Here is a 23,496-nt window from a genome sequence, read left to right as displayed (position 1 = left end):
ATTGAATATGTTGACAAGCGGGGGCTTTACCACCATGACGAGAACGCTTTAGGTGACCTCTCTGAAAACCAATACACATACAGTGGAGATCAAAATTAGAGAAAAATTTAGAAACATTCGATTTTTTTTTCCAGATATATTGTTTTTATTTTATTTATTGCTTGACGTTTGAAGGACGATTAGCTGTGGGTATACCATTGTTCTGCTAGCATGTTTTACAAAATACCAAGGTACTTCCACAAAAACCTTGATTTTGTCAAAAACACTGTGATCAAAATTAGAGAACAATAACCAATGCAGCACAAAAAAAAAACATTACAACTAAAACATGATGCTTACAGCAGTCAAAAATTTGTAGGAAGTATAGAGGCCCTTGCTTTGAATGAGCTCAGCACATCTGTGGCCACAGGACATCACTAGATACTCACACTGCTCCGCTGTGATCGGTCCACTCTTCTCCCAGTCTCTTCCACAGTTCGGTAACTGTAGTGGGTTTCTTAGCCATAACTTTGTCGCCAATGATTTTACACAGATTTTCAATGGGGTTTAGATCAGACTCTCTCATTTTCAAGGAACTGCTTTACCCATTTTGCAGTGTGATCAGGGGCATTGTCTTGCATAAAAATCGCGGGCTGATTGGGAGATGCTCGCAGTGAAGGAACCACATGTTGCCGAAGGAGGTTCTGATAAACAGGTTCTGATGTCCTGCCATGTAGCTGTATAACAGGCCCAACTCCTGCTGCAGAAACATCTCCAAAACCATGCCACTTCCTCCTCCATCTTTCACTGATTTCTTTGGGCACTTTGGGTTCAGTCTTTTCCCAGTTTGATGCCGAACATAATGTTTCCCATCAGACACAAATAAATTAAACTTGCATTCATCACTAAAATGAACTTTGGACCAGTTCTCCTCTGTTCACACAACATGCTCCTCAGCAAAGGTTAGTCTAGCCTTTTGATTCTTTCTGCTGATGAGAGGCTTGGTCACTGCAGAGTGAGCATCCAGTCTGAATTCTCTTAAATGACAAGACACTGTATGGCGAGACAGATCCTCACTGTGTTCAGCTCTGAACTGGCGAGTAATTCCAGCTGCAGTGTTGAACCGATTCCACATTGAAAGTCTCCGCATTGTCCTGTCCTCTCGTGTATTGGTCTTGCGTACCTTTTTGAGTACTTGAATGAATTAGTGTCTTTGTAAAGCTTCAATATTCTAGAAATTACAGATTTGGAATCTGAACTTCTTTTGCAATAGCTGAAAGGGTCATCCCTTTGGCCTTTAACCTGGTGTCGTAGGGTTTCAGTCACCTTAGAGTGGCTTGCCATCTTGCAAAGTCAGTGAAAATTGAAAAGTTTGCTTCAAGTCAAATAGGGTTTGCCAGATTATTACGGAAATTAGCACAGTGCCAGTGCCAGATTAACACCCAAAGCTTGAAGGTATCTAAAAGTATCTAATTTTGACCAGCGTTATTTTTCAATTGTCTTATTTAAGTTGTATATACTGTACTTCAGAATATATTTAACTCGTGAAATATGCTTAAAAAACTGCCCTTTTGCTCCTGTTAGGATAATAAAAACTAAAAAAAACTAAGCAGTGACCTTGAAATTTAGGAAATTGTATGTTGTTCTCTAATTTTGATCTCTACTGTACACATGCTAAACCTGCCAAAGCCTTTGCGTCATGTATGAAACCTAATCATTTTGCGAAACATGGCTTCGATATTTGAAGATGTGATAAAGATTGCATTTCCTTGAATAAATGTACAACGCCGGTAAAGATGGATTTAGACACACCTACTTATTCCTTGGGATTCAAAACTAAAGCCCCGTTTCCACCACAGGAACTTTACCCAGGAACCAGGAACTTTGGGTGGTACTTCGTGTGTTTAGACCGCAGGAACCAGGGTCTAAATGAAGTTCCGGGTAAATATTTCCCCCTCCAAACGGCCCTGCTCGCGAGGTAGTACTTTTTCAAAGTTCAGGAACTTTTGAGGGTGGGACTTGTGCGCTGAACATGCTGATTGGTTTAGCTCACGCAGCATTTTATGTCAACTGGCATTTTTAAAAGTCTTTTGCGAGGTTCGGTCTCAGTAAATATCAGTCTTGCTCTCTGTCTGATGGCGCGCGCCGCGTTCGTCTCAGCCATCTCACATGCAATGTCCATAATAGCTGATAATCATCTAGCTTTACAAGCTTTCTGAATATGCTGCTGAATCTGCATATTAGTGCTCTTTTCTGTCGTTGTTAATTTCCTCTTTAGTAAACCTATACATAATCAGCAAAAGCAGCACAGCTTGAATCTGTAAACGACCTGACCGATCAATTTTAAGTGTGCGTCCTTACATGACGTGACGGGATGTTGACAAGAGAGGAAAGTTAATTTTTCTGAGGGGTAAACTTTTTATTTCGTAAGTTATGAAGATAATGTTGGAATAATGACACAGCGTATATTGCCCCAGGCAGTTTTTACTTTAACTTCGCCTGACAGAAGAATTTTTTTTTTCTGAGATGATTATTACACTTTACAACAAATAAATAGCTTATATAATACTGTATTAGTCCTGGTGGCCGTTAAGAGTTGCTCTGGCTACAGTTAATACATTCCATCTGCTGGAGAAAACAGCGTTGACATTTTTGATGCGGCAGACAAACTGCATGTGACAAAAGGATTGCGATTGAAAGTAATCACATGTAAACACCAGATCGGTTTAGATAACGTCTCATGTAAACAGTCCACTAAATCTTTTAATCGGTACACGCAAAAATGATTACTGTCCTTCACTGACTTGGAGGAACAGTCGCGCAGTCCTACATCTGATCACCGGACTAATTTGCCTAATCTTCACGGAACTTTAGATCGCGGTCGAAACGCAGACAGTTGCAGGTCTGGGGGGAGAGAAGTTCCTGTAAAAAGGTTCCTGGTACAAATTGTTCCGGGTAATTTTGGTGGAAACGGGGCTTATGACTAGTGCCATGTTCTACCAGCAGTGACTAGTAAAGTCATCAAAAAAACTAATCGTTTCTGAAAGATCATGACACACTGAAGACTGGAGTAACGGCTGCTGAATAAATCAGCTTTGCCATCACAGGAATAGATTAGATTTGAAATTAATATATTTCAAAATATTACTGTATTTTTAAACAAATATAGCTTTGGTGAGCATAAAAGACTTGTTAAAAACATTTTAAAAATCTTACAGACCTAACACATTTGAATGGCAGTGTTAAAAAAATGTTACACAAATAATTTTAAAAAACATTTATAAAACCATGATCATAAAACATATATCTGTGTTTGACTGGCAATGTTTATGGCCTCAAAGTAATGTAATGTAATCACTTTAGAAAGCATTTCCTTACTACACAGACGCACATACACACTTTAATAGCCAGTGAGACCTGCTCGTCAGGCTGGTGTCCTGACTCCATTCACATTCATGAGTTCAGGGGTTCCTGTCCCTGCCTGCGTCCATTCATATGTACAGTAACCAGAAGGACAAAGGGTACGACCGCCCCTCCCCCTCTGAGTGTGTGTTTGTGTGTGGGATTGGGTGTATGCCAGAGAATAGGGGTTGAGGTTAGGAAGACACTGACGAAACAAGAAAGGACATTGTGAGAAAAGTTTTACTATAAGATTTAGGTATGAGGTTTGTGTTTGTGTATGGAGAGTCATAATGGTAAATGCAGCTAAATATACTGCTTGATATTCTCTCATGCAGGCTCTTGTGAGGAATGTTTCGGGTACCCTACAAGTAAAGCTCTACTGAATACGCATTTGGTCAATTCCCAGATAAACCTCCCCTTTCAAAGCAAAAATCAAGGCAATATTAATGTACAATGGAAGTGAACGGGGACCAGCATTCCAGTGGTTTTAAAAGCAGAAATGTGAATTGTATTGTTTGAGCTGCAAAGTTATCATTCCAAAATCATTATATTTGAAGTATGGATTAAATTCTGGTTATGCTTTACTTTTTTAGCCGAGTAAAAAGTCTCGTTCTACATTCTTATAAGGATATGTCTACATTAATCTGAATATATTTAAAAACAATGCTTTCATTTAAAATCTCCGCAAGCCTTTTCGAACGTTTCCCAAAATTTGCTCATCCACACTGAAACATCTCAAAATGCTTAATGCGAATGCGTAAAACATAAAACCTCACAAAATGATACAGAGAAAGCAGACATAATAAAGTTCTCACACTATTCTTCTGGAAATATCATTTCATTACCAAAATATCACACCATTCACTTTTGCGTCCAGGTTGCATTCAAAATTGTATGCTTTTAAATGTAATTTTTTTAAATTAAATATTTATCATATTATTGACAAACATTTCACTGCATTATTCAGTGTATTCAAATGCATTTATGAATGCATGTGAATGATCACAAAATTAAAGATATTGGGGTTAGCATTTATCTAATTTTATGCAGTTAATAAATATCACACGAAGAGTGCCATTTCAGTTTTTCTCCTCCAAAAATCAGCATGATTAAAATGTGATACTACAACACTTTAATAAACAGTCATTTAAGTACAACTACAAAATGTTGCAGAATAATATGATATATGAATGAATAATAGCCTAAAGAACCTTTGTGCCAAAAGGGTTCTTTCTTGTCATTATAGAACCTTTTTAGCATAAAAGGTTCTTAGGAGTCGAGTAAAGAACCCATATGGTTCTATATAGAACCCCAAGTGAACCCTTTTTTCTAAGAGTGTATGTCACGACCAAACATGCATCATTGTTTTCAAATACCTCCATTTTCACAGTTTGGTCGCTAATGCAAAAATGGCATTTCTCAAATATATCCACATAATACATTGACAAAAATGCCATCTATGTGTGGACAGAAGGCCAAAATGGAGAGGAAATGATGCGCCTACTTTTTGTCCTTGTCCATTTGTCTATTTGTCCATTGTCCGGAAAGTAAAGATTCCATGGGCGTTAAGGTCCTTCATGAAACAATCAATAAAGCACCTTTATTTTTGAGAGTATAGTGTGATTTTCTAGTCTCAAATGTTTCAGTGTTCATTTCAGTGTACATACATTGTCAAACTGTGGGATGAGGCAACATTATTTTCTTTGGTAATCATCATTACACCACAAATGCAGGTGATATTTCAAGACTTCAAAGTGTACCCATGGAACACATAAACATCCCCAGTGACTCTCACCAACAGGGTATTGTTTAAATAAAGATTCAGTGTTTATATGCATGAATGCATGCGTGTCGGCTTCCTCTTTGCTTGCCTGTAAATGTGGCGTTTAGTAGAGGAAGTTGAGTATTATGTCAGAGCACATCCTCCGTTGTCAACAGCTCCAGACAGGCGGTGTTCTCCCCCCGACAGCAGCCATCCGAGGCTCCTAACCCTCTTACTGCCCTGGAAGGAGCTCCAAACAACCTCCAGATGTTTCTCCACCACTTCCTTTAAGCCCTTTAAGAATAACAGGAAATGGATTAACTAACCAGCTCTATTCTCATGCCAATGTTCAGTAGTGGTCAGATTACTTCCCAGGATTACCCATAATTTCAGCTCACTTCCTGGGAACTGTCTAGTCAGGAATCCATATGTAACATATTACAAATGTTATACTGTCCGATGTTCTAGTTAAGCTTAAAAACTAGAGGATACAAGACTTGTGTGCTTGCATTTTCCCTTTATAAACACATAAAACATCATGTCTTACATTTTTTTTTAAATGATTTTTACATGTATTTCAAGCGAATAATTCTGTACATTTTATCAAAGGCAGATATCATAAGGAGGGACATTGTCATTCTATGAAAAATATGATTAGACAGAAATGTTTAAATGCCCATGAGCGCAACAAGAGTCATCAATATCTGTATTCTTAAGTCTATTTTCTTAAGTAGAGAAATGTGTTAATCTGATAAAAATCCACTTTGTGGTTTACTTTGCGAAATGCACTACAGTTAATCGAGGATGCATTAAATTGATCAAATGCATAATGTCACAAAACATTTCTATTTCAAATAAAAAAAATAGATATATTAAGCTCTTCCTTTGAATCTAAATGTATCAAAGAATCCTAAAAACTGTAATAGACATGGATTAGAAGCCACAAACGTACATTATTCATATCATGGGGTAAAAATAACAACATATTAACATTTTCTGAAGCATACCATGATGCTAAGGCTTAGGGTAGGTTAGCTAATGAGTGGGATGGGTTACACACCTAAGACATGTTTTAATCCTTAACCGTACGTGTGCAATAATAATAGTGATTCTTGCCTTGTGCTGAGAAAGACGTTTCCACTGCTGTTGTTGACAACAGATAAAGCTCATCTCCTAGTGTTAAAATGAGGTTTATGTGCTGTGTTGACCACATCAAAGGCCCTGCAGAAGAACAGATGGTCTTTCCTGTCACCCAAACCACGTAAGGTCTCAAGATAACAGAATACTCAGAGGAAATAAAGGATATGCCTCAGAGGGCTGTGGTTTAGCCAAATCATTCTGCTCCACAGAATAATGAATTTCTGAGGTAATATGGACAACTGAAAAGGAACAATTAGGATTTCCTCCCAAGCTTCATTCAGGATTTCCTCTGAAACTTCCCACCACATGAATGTGCCACAGAAGTACCAATTCCACCTAAAAAGATAAAACCGTCCAGGATAGGTCGTTGCTCTGTCAGGATTGATAACTAAGTAAAAAAAAATTGTCTTGTTTTTAAAGGCATCTTAAATATCATGCCTGACAAAGAGAGACACTGTTTTTATTGAAGCTTCAACACTCCTGGTTACATCCATAACACTTCAGCAGACAATAAGCTCAGACTCAGCAGGTGTTCTTTTCATCTCTCTTGAGGAGAACTGTCTCAGTCAGACACCTCTCTCCTCCCTTCCTGTATCTCCTCCTGCACGTGTGAGAGCGTTTGCCCGGGCACAGGTCATAAAACCATTGGAAGTGCTGTTATGATGGCCGCATGAAAGCCAACTCAAGTCCTAATAGACTTTGGAGCTTGTCACAAACAATGAACAACTCTAGTGAAAATAAAGTGTCTGGATTCAATTTTGACAGTGTATTTTATGTATACTGTGAACATAAAGTAATGTGAATTTGGAACAACAGCAAAGGTGACTACATGGGATAATGCTCAGTCCGTCATTTATTATCACAAAATAAATAATACAAGACTCACAGCTGTTTTAAGGTCTTTATCGCACTGTTTGGGTTTAATTTGAGGGGTTAATGACTGAAACATTATCCCACCTATACTACTTATATAAAAACAAACAAAACAAAAAACAGTTTGTGTAGAATTTCTTCTTTTATAAATAAATGCTTTTCTAAAATATTATACAATTATTTTAGATTTTTTTTAATTTTATTTTATTTTATGAGAGGAGTGTAGAGTGATACAAGAAAATCTGTTGCTCTGAACAACAGTAAATTATACAGTTTAGCGCTATTGTACAAAAATATTTGATGGCAAAATTCGGCAAATGTCCAGTCAGATTTAAGGGTGCACTATTCAACTTTCCGTCCACTAGAGGTCGTCTATTCAAAACAAAGAGTGTGAGCGCAGTATCTTGGGACATGTGGTCTTCACCTCACAGCCGGTGGAAAATAGGACTTGGGCAGAAATCATGTTGATGGATGCGGTTATTAACGTTACTGTAGTGTGAAGCAGAGCAGGACCGAGAGTTGTGGAGCTGAGCACGGCTGCTGGAGCGATTGTTACACAAACACCCGCCTTGCAAGACATGGGACTTTTATTATGACAGGACGGGACACAGTCGCCGGGCTCCTGTACTATTTCCGCTTTTCCGGTCATTGGTATAAGGTGATCAGCTTTTAAAAAAAAATCATATTAGATACATTTAAGTGTGTTTAAAATGATGTTATGACGTTATTCTGTGCGTTCGCTCGGTGGCTGCTGTGACAATTGGTCACACTGCCGAGAGAAAAGTGCTTCTGCCAAATAAGAATATGACAGATATGACGCAATCGCTAACTCCCTAAAACGCTATGCTGAAACGTCCCGGTTCATTGGTTAAAATAGCAATTTTCTCACAATTTACAAATAGTTGGAAACATTTGGGATATTGTAAGTATTCAACTGAACAAAATATATAACACTGGCCTGGTGGTTTTTGGATATTTTACTGCAAAAATACTACATAGTGCACCTTTAAGTATTCATTAGAGCCATGTCAGCATTGTAATCATCCTCTCTCTTGACTTTATAAAATGCGTGCTCATTATAATATAACAGCAAAACATGTCTAAAGCAACCGTGACTAGCTGGTACTCACAGGTGTTAGTCAGGTCAGACACTATATTGAATTTTTATCCGGATGAAAGCTGGCAGTGAGGCTGCATCCGAAATCACACACTGACTTAGTTAGTTAAAAACAGTATGTGACAAAAGTAGTAAGTCTGAATTAAAAGCACTCATAAAAGAGTAGACAAAAAGTGCCCAGATGAGCTACTACTTCTGGTGAGATTCTGAAGTGTGCATACAATGGACACTTTAATATCCCATGAGGCCACAGGAGACGATTTGTTAATGGCAGTGATGTGATGCGGCTGACACTGTCCAGATTACATTCATACTAAACACAATCATACTATATGGAACATACTGTACTTTTTAGCAGTCGCATAAGTTATTACTTATTCAAAGTAAGAACCTACTCAAGAGGGTATGCAATTTCCGACAGAGACATACAATTTTCACAACTTTCAAAACAGTTTTATGGATTTTTTTGCTGTCTATTTTTTCTGAAATATATGTTTCATCAGCTGAACAATCGCTATGTTGTTAACCTGACTAAGGTCTACTGGGGTTGGATGGTATGGACATGTCTCTACAAATGCCAAGTGACCCTTATTTTTGTCCCTTTCTATGGAACATTAACACTCAATATATTATGGCTTGTCTCTGTTGAATAAATAGGAGAGCAAATCTTAAAGTGAAAATTATGTCATTAAATACTCATGTCATTTCAAACCTTTGAGACTTCCGTTCATCTTCAGAACACAAATTAAGTTTTTTTTTTTTTTTTATAAAATCTGAGAGCTCACATAGACTCAATTCAATTGCCACTTTTAAGGCCCATAAAGGTAGTAAAGACATTGTTAATATAGTTAATGGGTTGAATCTTAATGTTATGAATTAAAGAGAAAACGGTTTGTGTGCAAGTAAGGAAGAAATCTCTTCCTGTCTGTGTCAGTCTCCTACGCTGTTTGCGTAGTAAATACAGTGCAGGGCTTTCGAAAACGGCAGCTTACCATTGGTCCACACTGTTCACGTGAGCAACACTACGCAAGCATGTGATGCTGACGCAGGAGCTAGCCAATGGTGAGCCGCCGTTCTGCCGTAGAACTCGGAAGCTTAGGAGACTGACACAGAAGAGAAAAGATTGTTGAATAAAAGCGTTTTGTTTGTTTTTTGTGTTATTCTCACGGTTTCATAAAATTAAGGTTTATGTAGTGACATCGATTGTTTTAACGATGTCTTTACTACCTTTCTGGACCTTAAAATTGTTAATTAAATTGCTGTCCATGTAGGGGTCAGAGAGCTCTCGGATTTCAGCAATAATATCTTAATTTGTGTTCCGAAGATGAACGAAAGTCTTACGAGTTTGGAACAACATGAGTGTGAGTAATTAATGACAGAATTTTCCATTTTGGGTAAACTAACACTTTAATTCAAATGCATTCTAGACAAGCTGTTGAGAGTTTCAAATGCCAGTGAGATGAACAACTATACTATACTATGAGTACTATACTATGAGTACTATACTATGAGTCTTATGCTGTTTGGCAATCCGATTGACGAGTCTGGGTTTGGCGGTTACCAGGGGAACGATAATTGTCTGGCTGCATTGTGCCAAGTGTAAAGTTTGGTGGAGGAGGGATTATGGAGTGGGGTTGTTTTAACTCCATATTAAACCCTAAAGATTAACAAAGGGATTTCACATTTCACAAATTCATGTGCATGTAAAGGCTAGCATCCCACAACTTTTGGCAATATAGCGTATATGTATGTAAAACATATAGGCATATAAGGTTTAAACCTAGTCTAGGACTAAAATGTATGCTTGAGCTGTTTTAACTAAATGCGACTTGTACTGAAATATCTTAAAATATGTCAGTGTTATTGTTTTGTCTCAAGACACACCAGTATTTTTTTCTTTTATGGCACTTTTATAAAAGCGACTTAAATGCCCTAATTGAACTAAGGCCTATAATCCTGGCTTAATGTAAGCCCTGTCTGTGAAACCATGCCATAATTTTAGTATTATAATCCCATTGTTTATTTGCAAACTCTTTATGGACTTTAGAGGGTACAATAATTGTTAGGGTTTAAAACAACAACAACAAAACTTCATCCCTACCAGTGAGATAAAAACTTAGACCATCCTCACACGCTCTGAGCAAATACTGTTTCAGTGGCGCTGAGCTTTCATTTGTCCTCCTACTTTTTCAGACACTGAGCATCATTACTCTGTTTACACGAAGTTGAAAAAATAGCACATTCTATTTATCACCTTCAAGGAATAAGGAAACCCAAACCGCTTCACTTACAAGCTCATTGCTCAAACTTTAGGGAATATCCAATTAAATGTAGTGCTTGTTATAGAGGAAAACATCATCTCCTCTGGGTCACAGTCTCTCTCTAGAATTGGTTGTCAGTGTCTCGCTGGAGGAGTGCAGCATGAGTAGACATCTTCTTTCCAAAATTGGGGCGGGTTGGTACATGCCCTGAATTTGGGCTTTTGTTCACTGGTTAGGATCCCACTTCTGTCATTACCTCATCTTCCAAAAACAAAAGCACTGTGAAAGAGTGAAAGAGGAAAGGCATAACTTTGCATATTTAAAGGGAGGAAAAGGCTTATCCTGTTAGCAATCATCCTGTGATATGATTTTCCCCTGTTAATTGAATATTTTTAAATATATTCCCTTGTTAACTGTAGATGACAGTTGGGCTTGACAAACAAATTATTTTGTGCAAATGTGAACTTGTTAATAATGTCACTTCCTTTTCAATATGTCATTTAAAGTGACAGTTCACTGTTGTTATAAGATAAATAATAATAATAATAATAATAATAATAATAATAACTTTAATTTATATAGCGCCTTTCACAAAACCCAAGGACGCTTAACAAACAGCAAGGGAAGGGAAGGGGGGCGGGAGAGAAAACCGAGCAGTTATGGACCATAGGCCTCAGTGAAGAGATGTGTTTTAAGTTGTTTTTTAAAGGTTGCTAGAGATGATGCAGAGCGGATGGAATGAGGAAGCTTGTTCCAGAGTGAAGGAGCACCAACACAGAAGGCTCTATCACCAAACGTCCGTAGCCTGGACTTTGGGACAGCAAGCAGGTCCTTGTCTGAGGACCGCAGGGACCGGACTTGGTTGTAAGGATGGAGTAGATCAGTCAGATACTGTGGTGCAAGTCCATTTAGAGATTTGTACGTCAGGAGGAGAAATTTATATTTGATCCTTGATTTAACAGGCAGCCAATGAAGTTTTTTGAGGATTGGAGTAATATGAGATCCAAGTTTTGTGTGAGTAAGCATCCTAGCCGCAGAGTTCTGTACATACTGGAGTCTGTCAGTAGCTTTGCTAGGCAGACCAAACAGGACACCATTACAGTAATCAAGTCGGGACGTGATGAAGGAGTGGATTAGGGCCTCGGCTACAGTGGGCGACAGTGGTGCGCACAATAAATGGTGCGACAGTGAAATCAATATATTCAAGAATCTGAATTTGAATTAAAATTATTTTTTATATATGTAATCGATCTTGCAGGAGTTTAGGACTGAATGTAGGGACTTTGAATGTTGGTACAATGACAGGTAAAGGCAGAGAACTGGTAGATATGATGCAGAGGAGGACATTCTGTGTGTCAGGAAGACCAGGTGGAAAGGGAGCAAGGCTAGAAGCATTAGAGCAGGGTTTAAATTGTTTTATAATCGTGTGGACAGGAAGAAAAATGGAGTTGGAGTGATCCTGACGGAGGAGTTTATGAAGAAGGTTCTGGAGGTAAAGAAAGTGGCAGATAGGTTGATGAGTCTGAAGCTGGATACTGAAGGTGTGATGTTGAATGTTGTTAGTGCCTATGCTCCACAAGTAGGTTGTAAGCAAGATGAGAGAGACAGATTCTGGAGCGAGATGGAGGAAGTGATGCAGACTGTTCCCAGAGGTGAGAGGGTAGTTATAGGGGCAGATTTGAATGGACATGTTGGGGAAGGGAATAGTGAGGGCGAGGAAGTGATGGGCAGGTTTGGTCTTCTGGAAAGGAACCCAGAAGAAAAAGAGGTTGGTAGACTTTGCTAAAAGTATGGAGATGGCCGTGGTGAACATGTACTTTCAGAAGCGGCAAGAACACAGGCTGACATATAAGAGTGGTGTCAGGAGCACACAAGTGAAGTTAATAAACGTAATTTCGGGAGGAGTACGCCCATCTAATCTTTCAATTAATACCAAGGTATAAAACCAGCAGCTTACCTCTTCCCCTTTTTAGTTCCTGAAGCATCCCTCCTCCTCCCCTGCTCCTCCTTTTGTACAATTTTGTACACCACACTGGTGGTGGTTGAGGAGAGATCCCTGACACGAGTGTAAAGCGCTTTGGGTGTACAGAAGTACATATGAAATCGCTATATAAATGACTCATTCATTCATTATTTTATTCATTCAATTTGTCTGTTATAGGGGGGCAATCGGAGCTCGGGTAGAATATCCTCTCCGAGCCCCTCTATAGCAGACAGCAAGCCAAATCTGTTTACCACTTTCACTAAGATTATATGGGCACACAAACTCGTGAAGTGGACTATGTCTTATGTAGACGCTGTAATCTCATGGAAATTATCGTTTGTAAAGTAATGGTAGGTGAGAGCTAGATAGCCTGGTGGTGTGTAAGATGACTGTAGTGGTGAGGAAGATGAAGAGAGTAAAGGCAGAGCAGAAGACAAAGTGGTGGAAGTTGGAAAAGGAAGAGTGCTGTGTGGTTTTCAGGGAGGAGTTGAGACAAGCTTTAGGTGGTCAAGAAGGGCTTCCAGATGACTGGACTACTACAGCCAAAGTGATCAGGGAGACTGGTAGAAAGGTGATAGGTGTGTCATCTGGAAGGAGGAAAGAAGACAAGGAGACTTGGTGGTGGAATGAGGAAGTCCAGGAGAGTATCCAGAGGAAGAGGTTAGCTAGGAAGAAGTGGGACAGTGAGATGATCGAGGAAAGTAGACAGAAATATAGGGTAATGCAGCGTGAGGTTAAGATCAAGGTGGCAAAGGCCAATGATAAATAGAAAAGAAGTTAAGAGGGATGTCTATCGGTTGGTGAGGCAGAGGGATAAAGATGGAAGCGATGTGCAGCAGGTTAGAGTGATTAAAGATAGAGATGGAAATGTGTTGACAGGTGATATGAGGGTGAGGGAAAGATGGAAGGAGTACTTTGAGGAACTGATGAATGAGTTAAATGACAGGAAGAGAAGAGTTGTAGAGGCAAATATTTTTGACCAGGAAGTAAAAAGTATTTGCAAGGGTGAAGTTAGGAGAGCTTTGAAGAGGATGAAGAGAGGAAAGGCAGTTGGTCCTGATGAGTGGAGGTATGGTAGTGTCTAGGAGAGATGGCAGTAGAGTTTTAACTAGGTTGTTAGCGAGTGTCAACAACGTTTTAGAGAGGGAGGGGATGCCTAAGGAATGGAGGAGAAGTGTGTTGGTATTGATTTTTAAGAACAAGGGAGATGTGCAGAGTTGTGGAAACTACAGCGGTATTAAGCTGATGAGTCATACAATGAAGTTGTGGGAAAGAGTAGTAGAAGCAAGGCTAAGGGGAGAAGGTAGATATTTGTGAGCAGCACTATGGTTTCATGCCAAGAAAGAGCACTACAGATGCATCATTTGCTTTGAGAATGTAAATGGAGAAGTACAGAGAGGGTCAGAAAGAATACATGTGTCTGAATGAGAGAGAACCAAGTGGAACAGTGAGGTTACAGGGAGAAGAGGTAAAGAAGGTGCAGGACTTTAAGTTCTTAGGGTCAACAGTCCAGAGCAATGGGGAGTGTGGAAAAGAGGCGAAGAAGCGTGTGCAGGCAGGTTGGAATGGGTGGAGAAAAGTGTCAGGTCCGTTGTGTGATGAAAGAGTACCAGCAAGAATGAAAGGAAAGGTGTACAGGACAGTAGTGAGACCAGCGATGTTGTATGGTTTGGAGACAGTTGCACTGAGGAAAAGACCGGAGGAAGAGCTGGAGGTAGCAGAGCTGAAGATGTTGAGCTTCTCTTTGGGAGTGACGAGGATGGATAGGATCAAGAATGAGTACATCCGAAGGACAGCACATGTGAGATGTTTTGGAGACAAAGTTAGAGAGGCCAGGTTGAGATGGTTTGGACAATATTCAGAGGAGGGAGAGTGAATATATCGGTAAAATGATGCTGAGGTTAGAGCTGCCAGGCAGGAGGTCAAGAGGAAGAACAAAGAGGAGGTTTATGGATGTAGTGAAGGAGGACATGAAGGTAGTCGGTCTGAGAGAAGAGGAAACAGAGGATAGGACTAGATGGAGGCAGATGATTTACTGTGGCGACCCCTGAAGGGAACAGCCGAAAGAAGAAGATACAGAAACAGATTTATTTTATTTCAATAAACTTTTTATTTAATTAATACATTATTTAACCTGGCAAAAAATGCTATCCCTTTCATATGCAGTAATGGCCAAAAGAGATGTCTTTTCATATTTTTACATTTTCTTCAAATATTATAAAATATTTGTAAGAATTTTGTATTGTGTAGTTGTGCTTGTTGTTTTATTTGTGATAGTATAATGAAATATACCAAATTGTGCAGGCATGTTTGGACAGGCCGACATAGCCTACAAATTAAAAAACAAAAAATGTGAACATGCAAAAACACGAGACAACCAACAAAATATTATTAACTTATTGTGTATGTATGCTTTTTCTTGTGAGCTTTTTGTTTTTATGCATTTTTTTTATTACATTGTTTAATAGAACCTGTAGCTTTATTTTGCCTTCTTTTTTCCCAATAATTTTGGGATAAATATCATAACCAAGTTTAGTGTTTTATTCTTCGCTTATATTTAAAATGTTTAAAAAAAATATTAAATACACTATATTGCCAAAAGTTTTGGGATGCCAGCCTTTACATGCATATGAACTTTAATGACACCCAACTCTTAATCCATAAGAATCCACCCTTTGCAGCTATAACAGCTTTACCTCTTCTGGGAAGGCTTTCCATAAGGTTTAGGAGTGTGTTTATGGGAATTTTTGTGAGGTCAGACACTGATACTGGACGAGAAGCACTGACCTCAACCTGACAGAACACCTTTGGGATGAGTGGAGACTGCAGCTCAGTCAAGTTCCTCCACACCAAACTCGCTCATCCATGTCTTTATGGACCTTGCTTTGTGCAAGGGGACGGAAGGGGCCGTCCCTAAACCTGAAATTGTCCACTGAAATTGCCCTTGGTGATGTAAGGCTTGGATGAGCTGCTCTGCATGGAAACCCATTCCATAAATCATACAGGTCTGTTGCTATTGACTCTGCAGAAAGTTGGCAACTTCTGCGTACTGTGCACCTCAGCATGCGCTGACCCTGCTCTGTGATTTTACGTGTCCTACCACTTCAGGCTGAGTTGTTGTTGTTCCTATTTGCTTTCACTTTGTTATAATATCACTAACAGTTGACCGTGGAATATTTAGTAGTGGGAAAATTTCATAAATGGATGCACAGGTGGCAACCTATCACAGTACCAGTTCCTAGGAGCAATCCATTCCAATATTTCACAAATGTTTGCAGAAGTGTCCGCATGCCTAGTGGCTTGATTTTATACACATTTGGCCATGGAAGTAATTGGAATGCCTGAATTCAATGATTTGGAGGTGTGCAATACTTTTGGCAATATAGTGTATGTTCCTCATTTTTATGGTTTAATCAAACTTTAAAGACTAATATTACCTCTGGACATCACTCTTGGCCACTATACTGTAATACAAAACTGAAAAAAATATATAATTTGTAAAGAAAAGTTCAACACAGCTCTTTTCCACATTACAACAATTAGTTATTGTAATGACTATGGCAACATACTGATTTGGAACTACATGAGGGTGAGTAAATAATGATATAATTTTTTACACACAATTTTAACACACATTATCAAAAACTGCAGGTATGATAGGCATGTGTTTTTATCTGTTCATCTTTTCTCTTTGCTATAAGTGTCATTGCACTAAAGTGAGTATTTGAAGACAGATTGGTAAGTTTGTATTTGACTTTTTCATTATGTCCCATAAATTCCTGAGCAGATAACATTCTGTGGATACTTTGCTCTGGCCATAAAATCTCATAAGACGTTGCCATTAGCACAGTGTCGACATGAGGCATGCGACAGCTGATTGATGGATGTGAAAAGCACGACACACTAGAGCAGTTGCAAAACGAGGACGGCGAGAAAAAGACAGACAGAGAGAGTTAAAGAAAGACAATCCACACTCTCTCAGCAGCGGATAAGACGTCTTTGTTCTCTGTTGTCAGTAATACACGTGAAAGACTTGAAGAGCTGCATGGGTGGGAAATTCAAAACAATCTCCTCTCATCCCCTCAAAACAAAACCCTCTCATTAGAATTACGCATACCAACTGCTGCTACACACTAATCCAGCTCAGACAGGATTCTCTAACAAAACTTGTGATTTGAAGACAGTTTTGCAGTACTACAATAATTACTAGATTTTTATTCTATCTGAATTATATGCGAGTGGTGCTTGCCTGTGCAAAACCCAAAGCCACAAGTGAAGTCTGAGGTGCTCTGAGTTGTTGTTGACATGTTGAGAGGTTGTTGCTAGGCAGTTACTTATGTGGTTGCTAGGTAAATGTTTTACTGTCTTCTAGGCAAAAATCGTAGGTTTGATAGAGTTGTAGCAACCTTTCACACAAGCCACAATTTGAGGAATCATTCATGTATAGCACAAGGTGTGAGGTGAATTACAGTAGTGAGTAGTGTTTTTATTTTAATTTTTTATGAACCTACAACTTTGATTAAACCATCAAATATGAGAAAAAATATTTTAGAAATTAAAGAGTGAATATCAAGGTTATAAAATTAAGTTAAAATGCCTTCTGTTATGTAGATATGCCATCTACACAATATCTATCGTATTATTTACTCCGATGTTTCTAAGTAAAGCAAAAACTTTAAAAGCGAAGTTTAATTCAGTTTTTTAAGTTTATGCAAAAAATTCATAAAAAAACCCCAAAAGCTCACAGGACAAAGCATACATTGAGTATAACAACATAATCCGTTATTAATATTTCTTTGGTTCTCTCTTGTTTTTGAATGCATTCACAATGCATGTTAGCCTAAACAGCCAAAAATTGTTCACACAATTTGGCATCACAAATAAAACAAATAACTCAAAGCAAATACATATGCTTAATAGTATTTATATAATAATACAATTTGAAGGGGTGAAGATGTCAATTTTCCAATAAGCCAGACATTTTTTTGGTCACTATCACACATACCAAAGTTTACAACTAAAGTAAAGTACTTTTACTTCATTATTGTATATCTATTCATGTATATGTACTTTATCAGATTATTTTTTATTATGGGAAATTTTTATTTTTACTTTTGTACATTCCAAATCAATATCATCCTTTTCATTCTATTTTTATTTCATATTCCTCATAATTACAAACTGAAAAAAAATCGCCATCTAATACCAAACCTGACACAAAATAGCAATGTCAGATTCCTGAATGAGACCATTTTATTTTATATCAATATACATTTTTAGGGTATCTTAAATGGGTGGTCGTCCACAACTGCAACTTTTAGGTTTATTGGTTTGTTTAAGTATATCTCAGCTGTTTAACCTAAAGCCTGCTCCTCATAGTCAATAATAAAACTGACGCTCCCAAAGGAACATTTATACATGACTTCCCTTTTCCGAGCGTTTACTTTCATGAAGCTTTCTATGCATGCACGTTGACTTTAATTTCCGCAACAAATCCTCATGCCGTATCACATGTCTTTATTGCTCTATCTATGGTACAGTGAAATGAATCCTCAAAGGTTATAATACAGGTTTATTGAGGAGCCTGAACAGGTGCGGAACAGCTGTGGAATAGATTCTCTTAAACTCTGAAAACGTTATAAAGCACGCAAGGACACGCTATGAAATTAGCAGACCATAAAACATACAATATTTCTGCACACAACACAATGCCCTCAGCTATGACATTCATAGACAATACCTTCTTCACAAAGGCATTTCAATTCATATATACATTTACTTTTATATAAACAATAGCAATGGTATAATATACATACAATAATATCATTATAAGGCTTGACCTCAATGTATTTATGACTTTTGAAGTGTATTATTTACAGTAGCCCCATAGTCGTAATAGTGTTTATACCGTACAAACCATATTTTCTATCCCCTTACACTCCCCCTAAACCCCATCACAGGATACATTCTGCATTTTACTTTATAAAAGAAAAACTCATTCTGTATGATTTATAAGCATTTTGAAAAATGGGGACATGGCCAATGTCCTCATATTTCACCATCTCCTTGTAATACCTATGTCATACCCATGTCATTATACACATTTGAGTCCTCATATTTCACGAAAACATGCCTACACACACACATACACACACATGCACACGCACGCTCACAAGCACGTACGCACGCACAAACACACACACACACTCACACACACACACACACACACACACACACTCACACTCACACTCACACTCACACTCACACTCACACTCACACACACACACACACACACACACACACTTTTATTAATAATTTTTATTTTAGGGACAAAAAACAGCCAGTTTTCATAATAACTTTATAATTGTTTTCCACAGATGAGAGAAAATGTTATTTTTTTTTGTTGTTTATGGATTTTGAAGTCACACTTGTCATTCAATTAGATATAAAATATCAAACCAAGTAGCATTTGCAAACAACTGATGCACATTTTTTTATATTATTCTGAATATTTTAGAATTTTAAACCCAATATTTTAATATTAAATGTCTTAATAAAAAGTTGAATCATCCTGTTTTTATTCCAAAATGCCACTTGATTTGATATTTTATATACTGTAATACAATGACATGTAAAAACATTAAAATAAGACCATTGCATACGAGTTCACCTTGTGGCCTCTGTATGTAACTATTTAGATAAAAAGGTTGATTTGAATATACACTTGATTAAAGTTGAATGAAGGTGTTATCAAAATGATTATGTCCTCAATCTACCCAAACTGCAGACAAAGCTTTATTGCCATTGTTCTTTGTGTATGGCTGTTTGTGTGAGTGAACCATTAGTAAACACACCGGGTGAGTCACACATCTGGAGTCAATTATGCTTCATTAGACAGAGTCTATCCATCATCGCATGCAGCGGTTAATGGCTCTGGGATTACAGTGTGTGCGTATGACTTAGCACCGCAGCTCACACACCCTCAATGAAAGCCATTTCCCATGGAGCTCAATGTAAACAGTAATCCTACCGGATCTCAGCAGGATGGCGTCAGAGCGGCTCCCCATCACATGCCCTGGCATCAGGCCAGCGGCCTCCTCTAAACTCTGGTACCAGTCTGCGAGTAATCTAAAATAAATAGCAATAGACATGATCAATAGCATTAACAAGAAATCAGTCATTTTAAATATATTTGCTATTCATCTACAAATCAACATGAGATGGAAACTCACCCATCTCCTGGTGGGGACACCGATTAATATGAACCACATGTGGCTCTGCACAGGCATTTAATCATCAAAGATTCAACATTGAACACATTGCATAATCATATTATTACTCTTATCCTGTGGTCATTAATGGAAATAATAGCAAATTATCAATATAAAGACTAGTAAATTATTTACATGTACTACTATTGCAATGTACTATACATACAAATGTATGTACTATATATACATTTAAAGGCAAATGCTAAAGAGTAAGTAATTGGATCATTATTGCAGTGATTATTATGTTTCAGTGTAATTTGTAATATGTTTGGCAACAGTTCTCCTAACTCTAATAGATGGAGTGTACAGCTTTTAATTTTTTAAACCACCATGTAGGAAGACACACCATGGCCATATTTCAGTCAATGTCAAGATTCATCAGACTCAAAGTGAAAGAATGGTTGGGAGGATCATGAAGAATCACTTTCACACATGAATCGGCACCTCTGAGTCCAGACCTTAAATTCATTGAAAGTCTTTGGGATATGCTAACGAATTTTACGAAAATACAGCAAGGTTTGTTAACTCTGCTTATAGAAAAAGAAGAACAAAGAATGCGCATCAGTTTTAATCTTTTACATTTTTAGTTAATCTATGAAGCCACTGTAAACTGTATCGTTATATATTAGGATAATTGTTAGGAGAAAAGGAGAAAAAAAATCCATTAGGAGAAAAAAATGACCTGCAGAGAGCTGAGACCAAAGTAATAAAGGCTACCATCAGTAACACACTACAACACCATGGATTCAAATCCTGCAGTGCCAGACGCGCCCCCCTGCTTAAGCCAGTACATGTCAGGGCCCATCTGAAGTTTGCTAGAGAGCATTTGGATGATGCAGAAGAGGATTGGGAGAATCTCATGGTCAGATGAAACCAAAATAGAACTTTTTGGTAAAAACTCAACTTGTGGTGATTGGAGGAGAAAGAATGCTGAGTTGTACCATACCTACTGTGAAGCATGGGGGTGGAAACATCATTATTCGCATTATTCGTTTTTCTGCAAAGGGATCAGGATGACTGATCCGTGTAAAGGAAAGAATGAATGAGGCCTTCTATCAGCAAGGGCATTGAAGATGAAACGTGGCTGGGTCTTTCAGCATGACAATGATCCAAACACACCGCATGGGCAACGAAGGAGTGGCTTCGTAAGAAGCATTTCAAGGTCCTGGAGTGGCCTAGCCAGTCTCCAGATCTCAACCCCATAGAAAACCTTTAGAGGGAGTTGAAAATCCGTGCTGAAAAATCCGACAGCCCCAAAACATCACTGCTCAAGAGGAGATCTGCATGGAGGAATGAGTCAAAGAACCAGCAACAGTGTGTAAAAACCTTGTTCCGACATACAGAAAACGTTTGCCCTCTGCCATTGCCAACAAAGGGTATATAACAAAGTATTGAGATGAACTTTTGTTATTGACCAAATACTATTTTCCACCATAATTTGCAAATAATTTTTTTTAAAACCCAGACAATGTGATTTTCTGTTTTTTTTTCTCATTCTATCTTTTCACCTCTCTCATCTTTTTAAGTGGGGAACTGGCACAATTGGTGGCTGAATAAATAATTTTTTGCCCCACTGTATGGACTTATCTAACTGAGGGATACAGTGAATAAGCTAAAGTCTCAAAAAGTGTACGTGCTCCTTTAAGGAAGATGCACACCGCAACTTGACTTTAACCACCACAATGCTTCTGAAAGTGCTAGACACAACGGCCAAAGGTTTTTAAAGGGTTGTATTTTAACATGGAAGTAAAATAAAAATAGATTTATTTAAACAACCAGTTAACTGACTAGTCAGTTGTTTGACATCTATAACAGATCAAGCAACCACCATCATGACCAATCCATATTCGGTATAAAATGGGTTATTTCAGAAAAGCTAAATATTTTAAAGGAAAAGGAGGCCTCTCCTAACCCTGACCACCAACAGATCCACTTCAACTTTGTACATAGAACATATTTAACCCCTCGCAAACTCCATTTAATGAAGAGATTAACCAAACCAACTTGTACTCTATGTGCTCTCAAGGTTCCCTGGTACTTTCTTACACATGATCACTCTAAATAATGCTAGGTTATTTTTTAACCCAAAATGCTGGGTTAAGACTGTTGGGTAATTTTTGTTGGTTTATTTGATCACATTTTAAACACCATTGGGTAGTTTCAGATTTCCAGTCATTGGGTTAAACCTGCTGGGTCGCAATGCTTGGTTAATTCTACCCAGCGCTTGGTTGTTTCACATGCTTCCCGCCTTGATTCGTTTAAATTCGCTCCCACACTGTCATTTTGAAAGGACAATGCAAAAGGCAAAGCCACTGGTTGCAGATGTTTTAAGATAAGTTCATATATTTTCATTAATAATCATTTTAATAAGCATAATTATAGTTTTTTTTTTCTTCTTCCGGGCAACAATTCTTAAGCTTTGTTAAGACGACAAAAGTTTTACCTCAGAATCCGATGCAATGTAACTTACTGACTCGTGTTAACTTAGTTTAGGTAGGCATGTGAGACGATTTGTTAGATTAATACCGTTTATGATTACACAGAACCATGATCCCCTTACGAAAATTAAACATGGTTGTTGTATGTAGGGATGTCACAAGTACAGGTACTTCGGTAACAAATACATACTGAAATGTTAAAAATGTGACGATAGTATGTATAGCATCGACTTACAAGTAGACTATATTTGGTCCCGCAGCTGCGTTCAGTCGCATCACGCAGGGCTCCAGACTGTAGCCGAATATACGAGTGTCTCTGTATATTAAATAATATTTAAATATTACTCTTCCATGTTTTGCGTCTCTGTGTGAATGACGGGGGCGCGTGTTATATTATTAACACAGAGACTCAAAAGTCACGGCAACCAGTCAAAATAAAAGTTCGATTTAAACGTGAATAAATTGACAGAATATATTAGGTTTGTAGTTGTCATTGTTGCCAATTTTAACACATTTGTGTATTGTACTATTTGTCAAGCAATAAAAATTATTGTTTTAACAGTCTAAGCATGCATTCTTCATTTGTTCTTTCATGATTGTCTAGTTTTACAGTAGGCTAATGCACAGGAGATTTTTTAAGAACAACCCAGCAAGAATAACCCAGAATAGCAAATCCATTAATGGTAAAAAATTGACTACATTTTGGGTTTCTCAACATCCCAGCCTGCTGGGTTAAAATGCCACTGGGTTAATTTAACCCAGCATGTGTTCTGTCCAATACTTACCCAGCGCTGGGTTGCCAATTGGGTTGTTTTTAACCCAGCCGTTTTTAGACTGATGTGGGAGTGGCCACCTATTGCTCTGTTTTGGACAGAGGTAGCATCTAGATTGTCTGATTTGGTTTCAGTAACAATTCCCGCAACGGTGCCTGTATTGTTATTAAATAATTTAACAATGCTGAACTTTAATATTCAGCATAAGCGCATAGTACTAGCTGGCATCACAGCTGCTAAAAAAAATGATTGCATTGAAATGGAAACCTCATTCACTTTCTGTTGGATTCTTACATTTCTGGATGCAATCTTTCTAGAACTGTCTACTGCTCGAGTTAATGGTGCAAATGAAAAGACACCCTGTAGTTGGAACACTTTTGCTGAGTCATTGAAAGCCTGGTTATGATAATTTATAAATTAAAAGATAAAGGAACACGCTGACTTTTTTGGCACTTTAACTTATTCACCGTATCCCCCAGAGTTAAGCCCATACAAA

At 38.0% G+C, this 23,496-nt stretch overlaps 1 long non-coding RNA gene across 1 annotated transcript; it reads right to left on the bottom strand.

The window, feature by feature from the left end:
- Nucleotides 1-4,481: 4,481 nt before the first annotated feature.
- LOC137045546 (uncharacterized) lies at nucleotides 4,482-22,730 on the bottom strand. Its single transcript, XR_010898809.1, has 3 exons — nucleotides 22,463-22,730; nucleotides 19,549-19,646; nucleotides 4,482-5,437 (listed from the first exon to the last, which is right to left on the bottom strand). It is a non-coding gene; the product is annotated as an uncharacterized lncRNA (long non-coding RNA).
- Nucleotides 22,731-23,496: the final 766 nt, after the last annotated feature.

This window comes from Pseudorasbora parva, chromosome 17 (assembly GCF_024679245.1).
Source record: "Pseudorasbora parva isolate DD20220531a chromosome 17, ASM2467924v1, whole genome shotgun sequence".
Taxonomy (NCBI): Eukaryota; Metazoa; Chordata; class Actinopteri; order Cypriniformes; family Gobionidae; genus Pseudorasbora; species Pseudorasbora parva.
This window is presented reverse-complemented; position numbering and strand designations above follow the sequence as displayed.